Source organism: Daphnia pulicaria, chromosome 6 (genome assembly GCF_021234035.1).
Source record: "Daphnia pulicaria isolate SC F1-1A chromosome 6, SC_F0-13Bv2, whole genome shotgun sequence".
NCBI classification, from domain to species: Eukaryota; Metazoa; Arthropoda; class Branchiopoda; order Diplostraca; family Daphniidae; genus Daphnia; species Daphnia pulicaria.
Window position 1 is genome coordinate 7,071,166 of NC_060918.1, and position 17,481 is coordinate 7,088,646.

The window sequence follows — 17,481 nt, forward strand, 5'->3', positions numbered from 1 at the left end:
ATCAAAAATTTCAATGACACAGGGATAGGTTCAATTCATCTATAGGAATGATTCTGGATGAATTCCATTGAGAGTTTTTCAAAGTTTATCGCGTTTTTTTATTCGCGATGGTTACCAGTCCGAATTCAATGAACAAACATTTCAATCACTTTGAAGTGATTTTCTATTCATCCATTGGGACTGGGAGGGTAAATTTTCATTTTTGAATGTCAACGGCCATATCACGTAGAACGCACCTGGTCTCGTCAGCTCCCAGAAGTTAAGTTACGTCGAGTCCCGTTAGTACTTGGAAGGGTGACCGCTTGGGAATATGGAATGTCGTTGGCGATGAATAGTTTGTTTTCAATAACAAATTTCTTGAAATTTTTTTTCAATCACGATGGTTACCAGTCCAAATTCGTCGATCAAAAATTTCAATGACACAGGGATAGGTTCAATTCATCTATAGGAATGATTCTGGATGAATTCCATTGAGAGTTTTTCAAAGTTTATCGCGTTTTTTTATTCGCGATGGTTACCAGTCCGAATTCAATGAACAAACATTTCAATCACTTTGAAGTGATTTTCTATTCATCCATTGGGACTGGGAGGGTAAATTTTCATTTTTGAATGTCAACGGCCATATCACGTATAACGCACCTGGTCTCGTCAGCTCCCAGAAGTTAAGTTACGTCGAGTCCCGTTAGTACTTGGAAGGGTGACCGCTTGGGAATACGGGATGTCGTTGGCGATGAATAGTTTGTTTTCAATAACAAATTTCTTGAAATTTTTTTTCAATCACGATGGTTACCAGTCCAAATTCGTAGATCAAAAATTTCAATGACACAGGGATAGGTTCAATTCATCTATAGGAATGATTCTGGATGAATTCCATTGAGAGTTTTTCAAAGTTTATCGCGTTTTTTTATTCGCGATGGTTACCAGTCCAAATTCAATGAACAAACATTTCTATCACTTTGAAGTGATTTTCTATTCATCCATTGGGACTGGGAGGGTAAATTTTCATTTTTGAATGTCAACGGCCATATCACGTAGAACGCACCTGGTCTCGTCAGCTCCCAGAAGTTAAGTTACGTCGAGTCCCGTTAGTACTTGGAAGGGTGACCGCTTGGGAATATGGAATGTCGTTGGCGATGAATAGTTTGTTTTCAATAACAAATTTCTTGAAATTTTTTTTCAATCACGATGGTTACCAGTCCAAATTCGTCGATCAAAAATTTCAATGACACAGGGATAGGTTCAATTCATCTATAGGAATGATTCTGGATGAATTCCATTGAGAGTTTTTCAAAGTTTATCGCGTTTTTTTATTCGCGATGGTTACCAGTCCGAATTCAATGAACAAACATTTCAATCACTTTGAAGTGATTTTCTATTCATCCATTGGGACTGGGAGGGTAAATTTTCATTTTTGAATGTCAACGGCCATATCACGTATAACGCACCTGGTCTCGTCAGCTCCCAGAAGTTAAGTTACGTCGAGTCCCGTTAGTACTTGGAAGGGTGACCGCTTGGGAATACGGGATGTCGTTGGCGATGAATAGTTTGTTTTCAATAACAAATTTCTTGAAATTTTTTTCAATCACGATGGTTACCAGTCCAAATTCGTAGATCAAAAATTTCAATGACACAGGGATAGGTTCAATTCATCTATAGGAATGATTCTGGATGAATTCCATTGAGAGTTTTTCAAAGTTTATCGCGTTTTTTTATTCGCGATGGTTACCAGTCCAAATTCAATGAACAAACATTTCTATCACTTTGAAGTGATTTTCTATTCATCCATTGGGACTGGGAGGGTAAATTTTCATTTTTGAATGTCAACGGCCATATCACGTAGAACGCACCTGGTCTCGTCAGCTCCCAGAAGTTAAGTTACGTCGAGTCCCGTTAGTACTTGGAAGGGTGACCGCTTGGGAATATGGAATGTCGTTGGCGATGAATAGTTTGTTTTCAATAACAAATTTCTTGAAATTTTTTTTCAATCACGATGGTTACCAGTCCAAATTCGTCGATCAAAAATTTCAATGACACAGGGATAGGTTCAATTCATCTATAGGAATGATTCTGGATGAATTCCATTGAGAGTTTTTCAAAGTTTATCGCGTTTTTTTATTCGCGATGGTTACCAGTCCAAATTCAATGAACAAACATTTCTATCACTTTGAAGTGATTTTCTATTCATCCATTGGGACTGGGAGGGTAAATTTTCATTTTTGAATGTCAACGGCCATATCACGTAGAACGCACCTGGTCTCGTCAGCTCCCAGAAGTTAAGTTACGTCGTGTCCCGTTAGTACTTGAAAGGGTGACCGCTTGGGAATACGGAATGTCGTTGGCGATGAATAGTTTGTTTTCAATAACAAATTTCTTGAATTTTTTTTTCAATCACGATGGTTACCAGTCCAAATTCGTCGATCAAAAATTTCAATGACACAGGGATAGGTCCAATTCATCTATAGGAATGATTCTGGATGAATTCCATTGAGAGTTTTTCAAAGTTTATCGCGTTTTTTTATTCGCGATGGTTACCAGTCCGAATTCAATGAACAAACATTTCAATCACTTTGAAGTGATTTTCTATTCATCCATTGGGACTAGGAGGGTAAATTTTCATTTTTGAATGTTAACGGCCATATCACGTAGAACGCACCTGGTCTCGTCAGCTCCCAGAAGTTAAGTTACGTCGAGTCCCGTTAGTACTTGGAAGGGTGACCGCTTGGGAATATGGAATGTCAATGGCGATGAATAGTTTGTTTTCAATAACAAATTTCTTGAATTTTTTTTTCAATCACGATGGTTACCAGTCCAAATTCGTCGATCAAAAATTTCAATGACACAGGGATAGGTCCAATTCATCTATAGGAATGATTCTGGATGAATTCCATTGAGAGTTTTTCAAAGTTTATCGCGTTTTTTTATTCGCGATGGTTACCAGTCCGAATTCAATGAACAAACATTTCAATCACTTTGAAGTGATTTTCTATTCATCCATTGGGACTGGGAGGGTAAATTTTCATTTTTGAATGTCAACGGCCATATCACGTAGAACGCACCTGGTCTCGTCAGCTCCCAGAAGTTAAGTTACGTCAGGCCCCTTAGTACTTGGAAGGGTGACCGCTTGGGAATATGGAATGTCGTTGGCGATGAATAGTTTGTTTTCAATAACAAATTTCTTGAAATTTTTTTCAATCACGATGGTTACCAGTCCAAATTCGTCGATCAAAAATTTCAATGACACAGGGATAGGTTCAATTCATCTATAGGAATGATTCTGGATGAATTCCATTGAGAGTTTTTCAAAGTTTATCGCGTTTTTTTATTCGCGATGGTTACCAGTCCGAATTCAATGAACAAACATTTCAATCACTTTGAAGTGATTTTCTATTCATCCATTGGGACTGGGAGGGTAAATTTTCATTTTTGAATGTCAACGGCCATATCACGTAGAACGCACCTGGTCTCGTCAGCTCCCAGAAGTTAAGTTACGTCAGGCCCCTTAGTACTTGGAAGGGTGACCGCTTGGGAATATGGAATGTCGTTGGCGATGAATAGTTTGTTTTCAATAACAAATTTCTTGAAATTTTTTTTCAATTACGATGGTTACCAGTCCAAATTCGTCGATCAAAAATTTCAATGACACAGGGATAGGTTCAATTCATCTATAGGAATGATTCTGGATGAATTCCATTGAGAGTTTTTCAAAGTTTATCGCGTTTTTTTATTCGCGATGGTTACCAGTCCGAATTCAATGAACAAACATTTCAATCACTTTGAAGTGATTTTCTATTCATCCATTGGGACTGGGAGGGTAAATTTTCATTTTTGAATGTCAACGGCCATATCACGTAGAACGCACCTGGTCTCGTCAGCTCCCAGAAGTTAAGTTACGTCGAGTCCCGTTAGTACTTGGAAGGGTGACCGCTTGGGAATACAGAATGTCGTTGGCGATGAATAGTTTGTTTTCAATAACAAATTTCTTGAAATTTTTTTTCAATCACGATGGTTACCAGTCCAAATTCGTAGATCAAAAATTTCAATGACACAGGGATAGGTCCAATTCATCTATAGGAATGATTCTGGATGAATTCCATTGAGAGTTTTTCAAAGTTTATCGCGTTTTTTTATTCGCGATGGTTACCAGTCCGAATTCAATGAACAAACATTTCAATCACTTTGAAGTGATTTTCTATTCATCCATTGGGACTGGGAGGGTAAATTTTCATTTTTGAATGTCAACGGCCATATCACGTAGAACGCACCTGGTCTCGTCAGCTCCCAGAAGTTAAGTTACGTCGAGTCCCGTTAGTACTTGGAAGGGTGACCGCTTGGGAATATGGAATGTCGTTGGCGATGAATAGTTTGTTTTCAATAACAAATTTCTTGAAATTTTTTTTCAATCACGATGGTTACCAGTCCAAATTCGTCGATCAAAAATTTCAATGACACAGGGATAGGTTCAATTCATCTATAGGAATGATTCTGGATGAATTCCATTGAGAGTTTTTCAAAGTTTATCGCGTTTTTTTATTCGCGATGGTTACCAGTCCAAATTCAATGAACAAACATTTCTATCACTTTGAAGTGATTTTCTATTCATCCATTGGGACTGGGAGGGTAAATTTTCATTTTTGAATGTCAACGGCCATATCACGTAGAACGCACCTGGTCTCGTCAGCTCCCAGAAGTTAAGTTACGTCGTGTCCCGTTAGTACTTGAAAGGGTGACCGCTTGGGAATACGGAATGTCGTTGGCGATGAATAGTTTGTTTTCAATAACAAATTTCTTGAATTTTTTTTTCAATCACGATGGTTACCAGTCCAAATTCGTCGATCAAAAATTTCAATGACACAGGGATAGGTCCAATTCATCTATAGGAATGATTCTGGATGAATTCCATTGAGAGTTTTTCAAAGTTTATCGCGTTTTTTTATTCGCGATGGTTACCAGTCCGAATTCAATGAACAAACATTTCAATCACTTTGAAGTGATTTTCTATTCATCCATTGGGACTAGGAGGGTAAATTTTCATTTTTGAATGTTAACGGCCATATCACGTAGAACGCACCTGGTCTCGTCAGCTCCCAGAAGTTAAGTTACGTCGAGTCCCGTTAGTACTTGGAAGGGTGACCGCTTGGGAATATGGAATGTCAATGGCGATGAATAGTTTGTTTTCAATAACAAATTTCTTGAATTTTTTTTTCAATCACGATGGTTACCAGTCCAAATTCGTCGATCAAAAATTTCAATGACACAGGGATAGGTCCAATTCATCTATAGGAATGATTCTGGATGAATTCCATTGAGAGTTTTTCAAAGTTTATCGCGTTTTTTTATTCGCGATGGTTACCAGTCCGAATTCAATGAACAAACATTTCAATCACTTTGAAGTGATTTTCTATTCATCCATTGGGACTGGGAGGGTAAATTTTCATTTTTGAATGTCAACGGCCATATCACGTAGAACGCACCTGGTCTCGTCAGCTCCCAGAAGTTAAGTTACGTCAGGCCCCTTAGTACTTGGAAGGGTGACCGCTTGGGAATATGGAATGTCGTTGGCGATGAATAGTTTGTTTTCAATAACAAATTTCTTGAAATTTTTTTCAATCACGATGGTTACCAGTCCAAATTCGTCGATCAAAAATTTCAATGACACAGGGATAGGTTCAATTCATCTATAGGAATGATTCTGGATGAATTCCATTGAGAGTTTTTCAAAGTTTATCGCGTTTTTTTATTCGCGATGGTTACCAGTCCGAATTCAATGAACAAACATTTCAATCACTTTGAAGTGATTTTCTATTCATCCATTGGGACTGGGAGGGTAAATTTTCATTTTTGAATGTCAACGGCCATATCACGTAGAACGCACCTGGTCTCGTCAGCTCCCAGAAGTTAAGTTACGTCGAGTCCCGTTAGTACTTGGAAGGGTGACCGCTTGGGAATATGGAATGTCGTTGGCGATGAATAGTTTGTTTTCAATAACAAATTTCTTGAAATTTTTTTTCAATCACGATGGTTACCAGTCCAAATTCGTCGATCAAAAATTTCAATGACACAGGGATAGGTTCAATTCATCTATAGGAATGATTCTGGATGAATTCCATTGAGAGTTTTTCAAAGTTTATCGCGTTTTTTTATTCGCGATGGTTACCAGTCCGAATTCAATGAACAAACATTTCAATCACTTTGAAGTGATTTTCTATTCATCCATTGGGACTGGGAGGGTAAATTTTCATTTTTGAATGTCAACGGCCATATCACGTAGAACGCACCTGGTCTCGTCAGCTCCCAGAAGTTAAGTTACGTCGAGTCCCGTTAGTACTTGGAAGGGTGACCGCTTGGGAATATGGAATGTCGTTGGCGATGAATAGTTTGTTTTCAATAACAAATTTCTTGAAATTTTTTTTCAATCACGATGGTTACCAGTCCAAATTCGTCGATCAAAAATTTCAATGACACAGGGATAGGTTCAATTCATCTATAGGAATGATTCTGGATGAATTCCATTGAGAGTTTTTCAAAGTTTATCGCGTTTTTTTATTCGCGATGGTTACCAGTCCGAATTCAATGAACAAACATTTCAATCACTTTGAAGTGATTTTCTATTCATCCATTGGGACTGGGAGGGTAAATTTTCATTTTTGAATGTCAACGGCCATATCACGTATAACGCACCTGGTCTCGTCAGCTCCCAGAAGTTAAGTTACGTCGAGTCCCGTTAGTACTTGGAAGGGTGACCGCTTGGGAATACGGGATGTCGTTGGCGATGAATAGTTTGTTTTCAATAACAAATTTCTTGAAATTTTTTTTCAATCACGATGGTTACCAGTCCAAATTCGTAGATCAAAAATTTCAATGACACAGGGATAGGTTCAATTCATCTATAGGAATGATTCTGGATGAATTCCATTGAGAGTTTTTCAAAGTTTATCGCGTTTTTTTATTCGCGATGGTTACCAGTCCAAATTCAATGAACAAACATTTCTATCACTTTGAAGTGATTTTCTATTCATCCATTGGGACTGGGAGGGTAAATTTTCATTTTTGAATGTCAACGGCCATATCACGTAGAACGCACCTGGTCTCGTCAGCTCCCAGAAGTTAAGTTACGTCGAGTCCCGTTAGTACTTGGAAGGGTGACCGCTTGGGAATATGGAATGTCGTTGGCGATGAATAGTTTGTTTTCAATAACAAATTTCTTGAAATTTTTTTTCAATCACGATGGTTACCAGTCCAAATTCGTCGATCAAAAATTTCAATGACACAGGGATAGGTTCAATTCATCTATAGGAATGATTCTGGATGAATTCCATTGAGAGTTTTTCAAAGTTTATCGCGTTTTTTTATTCGCGATGGTTACCAGTCCGAATTCAATGAACAAACATTTCAATCACTTTGAAGTGATTTTCTATTCATCCATTGGGACTGGGAGGGTAAATTTTCATTTTTGAATGTCAACGGCCATATCACGTATAACGCACCTGGTCTCGTCAGCTCCCAGAAGTTAAGTTACGTCGAGTCCCGTTAGTACTTGGAAGGGTGACCGCTTGGGAATACGGGATGTCGTTGGCGATGAATAGTTTGTTTTCAATAACAAATTTCTTGAAATTTTTTTCAATCACGATGGTTACCAGTCCAAATTCGTAGATCAAAAATTTCAATGACACAGGGATAGGTTCAATTCATCTATAGGAATGATTCTGGATGAATTCCATTGAGAGTTTTTCAAAGTTTATCGCGTTTTTTTATTCGCGATGGTTACCAGTCCAAATTCAATGAACAAACATTTCTATCACTTTGAAGTGATTTTCTATTCATCCATTGGGACTGGGAGGGTAAATTTTCATTTTTGAATGTCAACGGCCATATCACGTAGAACGCACCTGGTCTCGTCAGCTCCCAGAAGTTAAGTTACGTCGAGTCCCGTTAGTACTTGGAAGGGTGACCGCTTGGGAATATGGAATGTCGTTGGCGATGAATAGTTTGTTTTCAATAACAAATTTCTTGAAATTTTTTTTCAATCACGATGGTTACCAGTCCAAATTCGTAGATCAAAAATTTCAATGACACAGGGATAGGTTCAATTCATCTATAGGAATGATTCTGGATGAATTCCATTGAGAGTTTTTCAAAGTTTATCGCGTTTTTTTATTCGCGATGGTTACCAGTCCAAATTCAATGAACAAACATTTCTATCACTTTGAAGTGATTTTCTATTCATCCATTGGGACTGGGAGGGTAAATTTTCATTTTTGAATGTCAACGGCCATATCACGTAGAACTCACCTGGTCTCGTCAGCTCCCAGAAGTTAAGTTACGTCGAGTCCCGTTAGTACTTGGAAGGGTGACCGCTTGGGAATACGGAATGTCGTTGGCGATGAATAGTTTGTTTCCAATAACAAATTTCTTGAAATTTTTTTTCAATCACGATGGTTACCAGTCCAAATTTGTAGATCCAAAATTTCAATGACACAGGGATAGGTTCAATTCATCTATAAGAATAATTCTGGATGAATTCCATTGAGAGTTTTTCAAAGTTTATTGCGTTTTTTTATTCGCGATGGTTACCAGTCCAAATTCAATGAACAAACATTTCTATCACTTTGAAGTGATTTTCTATTCATCCATTGGGACTGGGAGGGTAAATTTTCATTTTTGAATGTCAACGGCCATATCACGTAGAACGCACCTGGTCTCGTCAGCTCCCAGAAGTTAAGTTACGTCGAGTCCCGTTAGTACTTGGAAGGGTGACCGCTTGGGAATACGGAATGTCGTTGGCGATGAATAGTTTGTTTTCAATAACAAATTTCTTGAAATTTTTTTTCAATCACGATGGTTACCAGTCCAAATTCGTAGATCAAAAATTTCAATGACACAGGGATAGGTTCAATTCATCTATAGGAATGATTCTGGATGAATTCCATTGAGAGTTTTTCAAAGTTTATCGCGTTTTTTTATTCGCGATGGTTACCAGTCCAAATTCAATGAACAAACATTTCTATCACTTTGAAGTGATTTTCTATTCATCCATTGGGACTGGGAGGGTAAATTTTCATTTTTGAATGTCAACGGCCATATCACGTAGAACGCACCTGGTCTCGTCAGCTCCCAGAAGTTAAGTTACGTCGAGTCCCGTTAGTACTTGGAAGGGTGACCGCTTGGGAATATGGAATGTCGTTGGCGATGAATAGTTTGTTTTCAATAACAAATTTCTTGAAATTTTTTTTCAATCACGATGGTTACCAGTCCAAATTCGTAGATCAAAAATTTCAATGACACAGGGATAGGTTCAATTCATCTATAGGAATGATTCTGGATGAATTCCATTGAGAGTTTTTCAAAGTTTATCGCGTTTTTTTATTCGCGATGGTTACCAGTCCAAATTCAATGAACAAACATTTCTATCACTTTGAAGTGATTTTCTATTCATCCATTGGGACTGAGAGGGTAAATTTTCATTTTTGAATGTCAACGGCCATATCACGTAGAACGCACCTGGTCTCGTCAGCTCCCAGAAGTTAAGTTACGTCGAGTCCCGTTAGTACTTGGAAGGGTGACCGCTTGGGAATATGGAATGTCGTTGGCGATGAATAGTTTGTTTTCAATAACAAATTTCTTGAAATTTTTTTTCAATCACGATGGTTACCAGTCCAAATTCGTCGATCAAAAATTTCAATGACACAGGGATAGGTTCAATTCATCTATAGGAATGATTCTGGATGAATTCCATTGAGAGTTTTTCAAAGTTTATCGCGTTTTTTTATTCGCGATGGTTACCAGTCCGAATTCAATGAACAAACATTTCAATCACTTTGAAGTGATTTTCTATTCATCCATTGGGACTGGGAGGGTAAATTTTCATTTTTGAATGTCAACGGCCATATCACGTAGAACTCACCTGGTCTCGTCAGCTCCCAGAAGTTAAGTTACGTCGAGTCCCGTTAGTACTTGGAAGGGTGACCGCTTGGGAATACGGAATGTCGTTGGCGATGAATAGTTTGTTTTCAATAACAAATTTCTTGAAATTTTTTTTCAATCACGATGGTTACCAGTCCAAATTTGTAGATCAAAAATTTCAATGACACAGGGATAGGTTCAATTCATCTATAGGAATAATTCTGGATGAATTCCATTGAGAGTTTTTCAAAGTTTATTGCGTTTTTTTATTCGCGATGGTTACCAGTCCAAATTCAATGAACAAACATTTCAATCACTTTGAAGTGATTTTCTATTCATCCATTGGGACTGGGAGGGTAAATTTTCATTTTTGAATGTCAACGGCCATATCACGTAGAACGCACCTGGTCTCGTCAGCTCCCAGAAGTTAAGTTACGTCGAGTCCCGTTAGTACTTGGAAGGGTGACCGCTTGGGAATACGGAATGTCGTTGGCGATGAATAGTTTGTTTTCAATAACAAATTTCTTGAATTTTTTTTTCAATCACGATGGTTACCAGTCCAAATTCGTCGATCAAAAATTTCAATGACACAGGGATAGGTCCAATTCATCTATAGGAATGATTCTGGATGAATTCCATTGAGAGTTTTTCAAAGTTTATCGCGTTTTTTTATTCGCGATGGTTACCAGTCCGAATTCAATGAACAAACATTTCAATCACTTTGAAGTGATTTTCTATTCATCCATTGGGACTGGGAGGGTAAATTTTCATTTTTGAATGTCAACGGCCATATCACGTAGAACTCACCTGGTCTCGTCAGCTCCCAGAAGTTAAGTTACGTCGAGTCCCGTTAGTACTTGGAAGGGTGACCGCTTGGGAATACGGAATGTCGTTGGCGATGAATAGTTTGTTTTCAATAACAAATTTCTTGAAATTTTTTTTCAATCACGATGGTTACCAGTCCAAATTTGTAGATCAAAAATTTCAATGACACAGGGATAGGTTCAATTCATCTATAGGAATAATTCTGGATGAATTCCATTGAGAGTTTTTCAAAGTTTATTGCGTTTTTTTATTCGCGATGGTTACCAGTCCAAATTCAATGAACAAACATTTCTATCACTTTGAAGTGATTTTCTATTCATCCATTGGGACTGGGAGGGTAAATTTTCATTTTTGAATGTCAACGGCCATATCACGTAGAACGCACCTGGTCTCGTCAGCTCCCAGAAGTTAAGTTACGTCGAGTCCCGTTAGTACTTGGAAGGGTGACCGCTTGGGAATATGGAATGTCGTTGGCGATGAATAGTTTGTTTTCAATAACAAATTTCTTGAAATTTTTTTTCAATCACGATGGTTACCAGTCCAAATTCGTCGATCAAAAATTTCAATGACACAGGGATAGGTTCAATTCATCTATAGGAATGATTCTGGATGAATTCCATTGAGAGTTTTTCAAAGTTTATCGCGTTTTTTTATTCGCGATGGTTACCAGTCCGAATTCAATGAACAAACATTTCAATCACTTTGAAGTGATTTTCTATTCATCCATTGGGACTGGGAGGGTAAATTTTCATTTTTGAATGTCAACGGCCATATCACGTAGAACGCACCTGGTCTCGTCAGCTCCCAGAAGTTAAGTTACGTCGAGTCCCGTTAGTACTTGGAAGGGTGACCGCTTGGGAATATGGAATGTCGTTGGCGATGAATACTTTGTTTTCAATAACAAATTTCTTGAAATTTTTTTTCAATCACGATGGTTACCAGTCCAAATTCGTCGATCAAAAATTTCAATGACACAGGGATAGGTTCAATTCATCTATAGGAATGATTCTGGATGAATTCCATTGAGAGTTTTTCAAAGTTTATCGCGTTTTTTTATTCGCGATGGTTACCAGTCCGAATTCAATGAACAAACATTTCAATCACTTTGAAGTGATTTTCTATTCATCCATTGGGACTGGGAGGGTAAATTTTCATTTTTGAATGTCAACGGCCATATCACGTAGAACTCACCTGGTCTCGTCAGCTCCCAGAAGTTAAGTTACGTCGAGTCCCGTTAGTACTTGGAAGGGTGACCGCTTGGGAATATGGAATGTCGTTGGCGATGAATACTTTGTTTTCAATAACAAATTTCTTGAAATTTTTTTTCAATCACGATGGTTACCAGTCCAAATTCGTCGATCAAAAATTTCAATGACACAGGGATAGGTTCAATTCATCTATAGGAATGATTCTGGATGAATTCCATTGAGAGTTTTTCAAAGTTTATCGCGTTTTTTTATTCGCGATGGTTACCAGTCCGAATTCAATGAACAAACATTTCAATCACTTTGAAGTGATTTTCTATTCATCCATTGGGACTGGGAGGGTAAATTTTCATTTTTGAATGTCAACGGCCATATCACGTAGAACTCACCCGGTCTCGTCAGCTCCCAGAAGTTAAGTTACGTCGAGTCCCGTTAGTACTTGGAAGGGTGACCGCTTGGGAATACGGAATGTCGTTGGCGATGAATAGTTTGTTTTCAATAACAAATTTCTTGAAATTTTTTTTCAATCACGATGGTTACCAGTCCAAATTTGTAGATCAAAAATTTCAATGACACAGGGATAGGTTCAATTCATCTATAGGAATAATTCTGGATGAATTCCATTGAGAGTTTTTCAAAGTTTATTGCGTTTTTTTATTCGCGATGGTTACCAGTCCAAATTCAATGAACAAACATTTCAATCACTTTGAAGTGATTTTCTATTCATCCATTGGGACTGGGAGGGTAAATTTTCATTTTTGAATGTCAACGGCCATATCACGTAGAACGCACCTGGTCTCGTCAGCTCCCAGAAGTTAAGTTACGTCGAGTCCCGTTAGTACTTGGAAGGGTGACCGCTTGGGAATACGGAATGTCGTTGGCGATGAATAGTTTGTTTTCAATAACAAATTTCTTGAATTTTTTTTTCAATCACGATGGTTACCAGTCCAAATTCGTCGATCAAAAATTTCAATGACACAGGGATAGGTCCAATTCATCTATAGGAATGATTCTGGATGAATTCCATTGAGAGTTTTTCAAAGTTTATCGCGTTTTTTTATTCGCGATGGTTACCAGTCCGAATTCAATGAACAAACATTTCAATCACTTTGAAGTGATTTTCTATTCATCCATTGGGACTGGGAGGGTAAATTTTCATTTTTGAATGTCAACGGCCATATCACGTAGAACGCACCTGGTCTCGTCAGCTCCCAGAAGTTAAGTTACGTCGAGTCCCGTTAGTACTTGGAAGGGTGACCGCTTGGGAATACGGAATGTCGTTGGCGATGAATAGTTTGTTTTCAATAACAAATTTCTTGAATTTTTTTTTCAATCACGATGGTTACCAGTCCAAATTCGTCGATCAAAAATTTCAATGACACAGGGATAGGTCCAATTCATCTATAGGAATGATTCTGGATGAATTCCATTGAGAGTTTTTCAAAGTTTATCGCGTTTTTTTATTCGCGATGGTTACCAGTCCGAATTCAATGAACAAACATTTCAATCACTTTGAAGTGATTTTCTATTCATCCATTGGGACTGGGAGGGTAAATTTTCATTTTTGAATGTCAACGGCCATATCACGTAGAACTCACCTGGTCTCGTCAGCTCCCAGAAGTTAAGTTACGTCGAGTCCCGTTAGTACTTGGAAGGGTGACCGCTTGGGAATACGGAATGTCGTTGGCGATGAATAGTTTGTTTTCAATAACAAATTTCTTGAAATTTTTTTTCAATCACGATGGTTACCAGTCCAAATTTGTAGATCAAAAATTTCAATGACACAGGGATAGGTTCAATTCATCTATAGGAATAATTCTGGATGAATTCCATTGAGAGTTTTTCAAAGTTTATTGCGTTTTTTTATTCGCGATGGTTACCAGTCCAAATTCAATGAACAAACATTTCTATCACTTTGAAGTGATTTTCTATTCATCCATTGGGACTGGGAGGGTAAATTTTCATTTTTGAATGTCAACGGCCATATCACGTAGAACGCACCTGGTCTCGTCAGCTCCCAGAAGTTAAGTTACGTCGAGTCCCGTTAGTACTTGGAAGGGTGACCGCTTGGGAATATGGAATGTCGTTGGCGATGAATAGTTTGTTTTCAATAACAAATTTCTTGAAATTTTTTTTCAATCACGATGGTTACCAGTCCAAATTCGTCGATCAAAAATTTCAATGACACAGGGATAGGTTCAATTCATCTATAGGAATGATTCTGGATGAATTCCATTGAGAGTTTTTCAAAGTTTATCGCGTTTTTTTATTCGCGATGGTTACCAGTCCGAATTCAATGAACAAACATTTCAATCACTTTGAAGTGATTTTCTATTCATCCATTGGGACTGGGAGGGTAAATTTTCATTTTTGAATGTCAACGGCCATATCACGTAGAACGCACCTGGTCTCGTCAGCTCCCAGAAGTTAAGTTACGTCGAGTCCCGTTAGTACTTGGAAGGGTGACCGCTTGGGAATATGGAATGTCGTTGGCGATGAATACTTTGTTTTCAATAACAAATTTCTTGAAATTTTTTTTCAATCACGATGGTTACCAGTCCAAATTCGTCGATCAAAAATTTCAATGACACAGGGATAGGTTCAATTCATCTATAGGAATGATTCTGGATGAATTCCATTGAGAGTTTTTCAAAGTTTATCGCGTTTTTTTATTCGCGATGGTTACCAGTCCGAATTCAATGAACAAACATTTCAATCACTTTGAAGTGATTTTCTATTCATCCATTGGGACTGGGAGGGTAAATTTTCATTTTTGAATGTCAACGGCCATATCACGTAGAACTCACCTGGTCTCGTCAGCTCCCAGAAGTTAAGTTACGTCGAGTCCCGTTAGTACTTGGAAGGGTGACCGCTTGGGAATACGGAATGTCGTTGGCGATGAATAGTTTGTTTTCAATAACAAATTTCTTGAAATTTTTTTTCAATCACGATGGTTACCAGTCCAAATTTGTAGATCAAAAATTTCAATGACACAGGGATAGGTTCAATTCATCTATAGGAATAATTCTGGATGAATTCCATTGAGAGTTTTTCAAAGTTTATTGCGTTTTTTTATTCGCGATGGTTACCAGTCCAAATTCAATGAACAAACATTTCTATCACTTTGAAGTGATTTTCTATTCATCCATTGGGACTGGGAGGGTAAATTTTCATTTTTGAATGTCAACGGCCATATCACGTAGAACGCACCTGGTCTCGTCAGCTCCCAGAAGTTAAGTTACGTCGAGTCCCGTTAGTACTTGGAAGGGTGACCGCTTGGGAATATGGAATGTCGTTGGCGATGAATAGTTTGTTTTCAATAACAAATTTCTTGAAATTTTTTTTCAATCACGATGGTTACCAGTCCAAATTCGTCGATCAAAAATTTCAATGACACAGGGATAGGTTCAATTCATCTATAGGAATGATTCTGGATGAATTCCATTGAGAGTTTTTCAAAGTTTATCGCGTTTTTTTATTCGCGATGGTTACCAGTCCGAATTCAATGAACAAACATTTCAATCACTTTGAAGTGATTTTCTATTCATCCATTGGGACTGGGAGGGTAAATTTTCATTTTTGAATGTCAACGGCCATATCACGTAGAACGCACCTGGTCTCGTCAGCTCCCAGAAGTTAAGTTACGTCGAGTCCCGTTAGTACTTGGAAGGGTGACCGCTTGGGAATATGGAATGTCGTTGGCGATGAATACTTTGTTTTCAATAACAGATTTCTTGAAATTTTTTTTCAATCACGATGGTTACCAGTCCAAATTCGTCGATCAAAAATTTCAATGACACAGGGATAGGTTCAATTCATCTATAGGAATGATTCTGGATGAATTCCATTGAGAGTTTTTCAAAGTTTATCGCGTTTTTTTATTCGCGATGGTTACCAGTCCGAATTCAATGAACAAACATTTCAATCACTTTGAAGTGATTTTCTATTCATCCATTGGGACTGGGAGGGTAAATTTTCATTTTTGAATGTCAACGGCCATATCACGTAGAACGCACCTGGTCTCGTCAGCTCCCAGAAGTTAAGTTACGTCGAGTCCCGTTAGTACTTGGAAGGGTGACCGCTTGGGAATATGGAATGTCGTTGGCGATGAATACTTTGTTTTCAATAACAAATTTCTTGAAATTTTTTTTCAATCACGATGGTTACCAGTCCAAATTCGTCGATCAAAAATTTCAATGACACAGGGATAGGTTCAATTCATCTATAGGAATGATTCTGGATGAATTCCATTGAGAGTTTTTCAAAGTTTATCGCGTTTTTTTATTCGCGATGGTTACCAGTCCGAATTCAATGAACAAACATTTCAATCACTTTGAAGTGATTTTCTATTCATCCATTGGGACTGGGAGGGTAAATTTTCATTTTTGAATGTCAACGGCCATATCACGTAGAACTCACCTGGTCTCGTCAGCTCCCAGAAGTTAAGTTACGTCGAGTCCCGTTAGTACTTGGAAGGGTGACCGCTTGGGAATATGGAATGTCGTTGGCGATGAATACTTTGTTTTCAATAACAAATTTCTTGAAATTTTTTTTCAATCACGATGGTTACCAGTCCAAATTCGTCGATCAAAAATTTCAATGACACAGGGATAGGTTCAATTCATCTATAGGAATGATTCTGGATGAATTCCATTGAGAGTTTTTCAAAGTTTATCGCGTTTTTTTATTCGCGATGGTTACCAGTCCGAATTCAATGAACAAACATTTCAATCACTTTGAAGTGATTTTCTATTCATCCATTGGGACTGGGAGGGTAAATTTTCATTTTTGAATGTCAACGGCCATATCACGTAGAACTCACCCGGTCTCGTCAGCTCCCAGAAGTTAAGTTACGTCGAGTCCCGTTAGTACTTGGAAGGGTGACCGCTTGGGAATACGGAATGTCGTTGGCGATGAATAGTTTGTTTTCAATAACAAATTTCTTGAAATTTTTTTTCAATCACGATGGTTACCAGTCCAAATTTGTAGATCAAAAATTTCAATGACACAGGGATAGGTTCAATTCATCTATAGGAATAATTCTGGATGAATTCCATTGAGAGTTTTTCAAAGTTTATTGCGTTTTTTTATTCGCGATGGTTACCAGTCCAAATTCAATGAACAAACATTTCAATCACTTTGAAGTGATTTTCTATTCATCCATTGGGACTGGGAGGGTAAATTTTCATTTTTGAATGTCAACGGCCATATCACGTAGAACGCACCTGGTCTCGTCAGCTCCCAGAAGTTAAGTTACGTCGAGTCCCGTTAGTACTTGGAAGGGTGACCGCTTGGGAATACGGAATGTCGTTGGCGATGAATAGTTTGTTTTCAATAACAAATTTCTTGAATTTTTTTTTCAATCACGATGGTTACCAGTCCAAATTCGTCGATCAAAAATTTCAATGACACAGGGATAGGTCCAATTCATCTATAGGAATGATTCTGGATGAATTCCATTGAGAGTTTTTCAAAGTTTATCGCGTTTTTTTATTCGCGATGGTTACCAGTCCGAATTCAATGAACAAACATTTCAATCACTTTGAAGTGA

At 38.0% G+C, this 17,481-nt stretch overlaps 43 pseudogenes; all 43 read left to right on the plus strand.

Annotated features, from left to right (window-relative positions):
• The first annotated feature begins 208 nt into the window (after nucleotides 1–208).
• On the plus strand, nucleotides 209–327 carry LOC124345398 (annotated as a pseudogene).
• A 284-nt stretch (nucleotides 328–611) lies between these two features.
• Nucleotides 612–730, plus strand: LOC124344654 (annotated as a pseudogene).
• A 284-nt stretch (nucleotides 731–1,014) lies between these two features.
• On the plus strand, nucleotides 1,015–1,133 carry LOC124345399 (annotated as a pseudogene).
• A 284-nt stretch (nucleotides 1,134–1,417) lies between these two features.
• LOC124344655 lies at nucleotides 1,418–1,536 on the plus strand (annotated as a pseudogene).
• Nucleotides 1,537–1,819: 283 nt separating this feature from the next.
• Nucleotides 1,820–1,938, plus strand: LOC124345400 (annotated as a pseudogene).
• Nucleotides 1,939–2,222: 284 nt separating this feature from the next.
• On the plus strand, nucleotides 2,223–2,341 carry LOC124345814 (annotated as a pseudogene).
• A 284-nt stretch (nucleotides 2,342–2,625) lies between these two features.
• Nucleotides 2,626–2,744, plus strand: LOC124346128 (annotated as a pseudogene).
• Nucleotides 2,745–3,028: 284 nt separating this feature from the next.
• On the plus strand, nucleotides 3,029–3,146 carry LOC124346207 (annotated as a pseudogene).
• A 283-nt stretch (nucleotides 3,147–3,429) lies between these two features.
• LOC124346208 lies at nucleotides 3,430–3,547 on the plus strand (annotated as a pseudogene).
• Nucleotides 3,548–3,831: 284 nt separating this feature from the next.
• On the plus strand, nucleotides 3,832–3,950 carry LOC124345714 (annotated as a pseudogene).
• A 284-nt stretch (nucleotides 3,951–4,234) lies between these two features.
• Nucleotides 4,235–4,353, plus strand: LOC124345401 (annotated as a pseudogene).
• A 284-nt stretch (nucleotides 4,354–4,637) lies between these two features.
• LOC124345815 lies at nucleotides 4,638–4,756 on the plus strand (annotated as a pseudogene).
• A 284-nt stretch (nucleotides 4,757–5,040) lies between these two features.
• Nucleotides 5,041–5,159, plus strand: LOC124346129 (annotated as a pseudogene).
• Nucleotides 5,160–5,443: 284 nt separating this feature from the next.
• Nucleotides 5,444–5,561, plus strand: LOC124346209 (annotated as a pseudogene).
• A 283-nt stretch (nucleotides 5,562–5,844) lies between these two features.
• Nucleotides 5,845–5,963, plus strand: LOC124345402 (annotated as a pseudogene).
• A 284-nt stretch (nucleotides 5,964–6,247) lies between these two features.
• LOC124345403 lies at nucleotides 6,248–6,366 on the plus strand (annotated as a pseudogene).
• A 284-nt stretch (nucleotides 6,367–6,650) lies between these two features.
• On the plus strand, nucleotides 6,651–6,769 carry LOC124344656 (annotated as a pseudogene).
• A 284-nt stretch (nucleotides 6,770–7,053) lies between these two features.
• Nucleotides 7,054–7,172, plus strand: LOC124345404 (annotated as a pseudogene).
• Nucleotides 7,173–7,456: 284 nt separating this feature from the next.
• Nucleotides 7,457–7,575, plus strand: LOC124344657 (annotated as a pseudogene).
• Nucleotides 7,576–7,858: 283 nt separating this feature from the next.
• On the plus strand, nucleotides 7,859–7,977 carry LOC124345406 (annotated as a pseudogene).
• Nucleotides 7,978–8,261: 284 nt separating this feature from the next.
• On the plus strand, nucleotides 8,262–8,380 carry LOC124345565 (annotated as a pseudogene).
• Nucleotides 8,381–8,664: 284 nt separating this feature from the next.
• Nucleotides 8,665–8,783, plus strand: LOC124345072 (annotated as a pseudogene).
• Nucleotides 8,784–9,067: 284 nt separating this feature from the next.
• On the plus strand, nucleotides 9,068–9,186 carry LOC124345407 (annotated as a pseudogene).
• Nucleotides 9,187–9,470: 284 nt separating this feature from the next.
• Nucleotides 9,471–9,589, plus strand: LOC124345408 (annotated as a pseudogene).
• A 284-nt stretch (nucleotides 9,590–9,873) lies between these two features.
• LOC124345566 lies at nucleotides 9,874–9,992 on the plus strand (annotated as a pseudogene).
• A 284-nt stretch (nucleotides 9,993–10,276) lies between these two features.
• On the plus strand, nucleotides 10,277–10,395 carry LOC124345073 (annotated as a pseudogene).
• A 284-nt stretch (nucleotides 10,396–10,679) lies between these two features.
• LOC124345568 lies at nucleotides 10,680–10,798 on the plus strand (annotated as a pseudogene).
• A 284-nt stretch (nucleotides 10,799–11,082) lies between these two features.
• On the plus strand, nucleotides 11,083–11,201 carry LOC124345409 (annotated as a pseudogene).
• A 284-nt stretch (nucleotides 11,202–11,485) lies between these two features.
• LOC124345410 lies at nucleotides 11,486–11,604 on the plus strand (annotated as a pseudogene).
• A 284-nt stretch (nucleotides 11,605–11,888) lies between these two features.
• On the plus strand, nucleotides 11,889–12,007 carry LOC124345762 (annotated as a pseudogene).
• A 284-nt stretch (nucleotides 12,008–12,291) lies between these two features.
• Nucleotides 12,292–12,410, plus strand: LOC124345877 (annotated as a pseudogene).
• A 284-nt stretch (nucleotides 12,411–12,694) lies between these two features.
• On the plus strand, nucleotides 12,695–12,813 carry LOC124345074 (annotated as a pseudogene).
• A 284-nt stretch (nucleotides 12,814–13,097) lies between these two features.
• Nucleotides 13,098–13,216, plus strand: LOC124345075 (annotated as a pseudogene).
• A 284-nt stretch (nucleotides 13,217–13,500) lies between these two features.
• On the plus strand, nucleotides 13,501–13,619 carry LOC124345569 (annotated as a pseudogene).
• Nucleotides 13,620–13,903: 284 nt separating this feature from the next.
• Nucleotides 13,904–14,022, plus strand: LOC124345411 (annotated as a pseudogene).
• Nucleotides 14,023–14,306: 284 nt separating this feature from the next.
• LOC124345412 lies at nucleotides 14,307–14,425 on the plus strand (annotated as a pseudogene).
• Nucleotides 14,426–14,709: 284 nt separating this feature from the next.
• LOC124345570 lies at nucleotides 14,710–14,828 on the plus strand (annotated as a pseudogene).
• Nucleotides 14,829–15,112: 284 nt separating this feature from the next.
• Nucleotides 15,113–15,231, plus strand: LOC124345414 (annotated as a pseudogene).
• Nucleotides 15,232–15,515: 284 nt separating this feature from the next.
• On the plus strand, nucleotides 15,516–15,634 carry LOC124345415 (annotated as a pseudogene).
• Nucleotides 15,635–15,918: 284 nt separating this feature from the next.
• On the plus strand, nucleotides 15,919–16,037 carry LOC124345416 (annotated as a pseudogene).
• Nucleotides 16,038–16,321: 284 nt separating this feature from the next.
• LOC124345763 lies at nucleotides 16,322–16,440 on the plus strand (annotated as a pseudogene).
• Nucleotides 16,441–16,724: 284 nt separating this feature from the next.
• On the plus strand, nucleotides 16,725–16,843 carry LOC124345878 (annotated as a pseudogene).
• A 284-nt stretch (nucleotides 16,844–17,127) lies between these two features.
• LOC124345076 lies at nucleotides 17,128–17,246 on the plus strand (annotated as a pseudogene).
• The last annotated feature ends 235 nt before the right edge of the window (nucleotides 17,247–17,481 follow it).